Here is an 884-nt window from a genome sequence, read left to right as displayed (position 1 = left end):
TGAATGTATTAAAGCTCAGTGGTCTCTTTTCTACTTCTTCATGAATGACCTAGCCTTAGCTAGGTCTTTGATGCTGTCATCACAAAAATTGACTAAGCATAAAATAATTCTCTCAGGTTCATTTTATTCCACAGCTGCCTGCCAGAGGCCGCCATAATGAGTTATTATGTGATATATTGCAGAAAATTCTCTGGGTATGTCTTTTGAAATTCTTGAATTTTCACCATTAGGAAGCAAACAGTAGTTTACAGACTGTTAGCGTAGGGACAAAAAGAAACTGAACTGGAAGTTTTCTTGTGTTCTGTAGCTCTTATGATTTACTTTCTAGTAATTGCAGGGAGTGGCTTCTAGATATCAAATATAATTTTATATAGACTGAAAATATGCTTAAAGTGGAAAAAAAACTTAACTGGGGAGCAGGAATATATTGGAAAGATTATGAACTTGTCATTTCAGAGGACTGTCTATTGCTGGATATTGTCAACTTGCATCATGACTATGTTTCACCTGTGCCATTTTACAGATGCATACCTGGAACTTTCAGATTTCACTTTTCTCTATTCTGCTTCCCTGTAAGCAGAAGATCAAGTGAACTCAGCTGCCCAGAGCTATCTTCTGTAAAGACTAAAAGGAATAGACAGCAACCAACCCCATTTTCCCATTGCAGAACCCTCCAGTTGTAGGTAGGATTGACTGTGATGCAGCATTCCCTCATGTGTACAAGGCATATTTCTGAGATTGTGTTCTATCAACTGTAAAAACATTACAGCATTTGGTCTTTCCATGAATTATCTTCTGTTTCCTTTTCTCTGCCCTCACAGTAGGCAAGTTTTCCTTCCTCTTCTCTCAAAGTTATTTCCTGTGCTTTTTTTTTTTTTTTTTTT

The 884-nt window shown here is 36.9% G+C and overlaps 1 protein-coding gene across 2 annotated transcripts in view; it reads left to right on the top strand.

Moving 5' to 3' along the window:
• Positions 1-668: 668 nt before the first annotated feature.
• The window catches only part of CGNL1 (cingulin like 1), a 58,608-nt gene continuing 58,392 nt past the window's right edge, over positions 669-884 (top strand). For both annotated transcript variants that reach the window (XM_085303353.1, XM_085303350.1), the window contains exon 1: positions 669-683. The gene's annotated coding sequence lies outside the window, so the exon portion shown is untranslated. The remainder of the gene's footprint in view (positions 684-884) is intronic.

The sequence above is a fragment of the Rhea americana genome, unplaced genomic scaffold (assembly GCF_003343005.1).
Source record: "Rhea americana isolate MKP2758 unplaced genomic scaffold, rheAme1 scaffold_2, whole genome shotgun sequence".
Taxonomy (NCBI): Eukaryota; Metazoa; Chordata; class Aves; order Rheiformes; family Rheidae; genus Rhea; species Rhea americana.
This window is presented reverse-complemented; position numbering and strand designations above follow the sequence as displayed.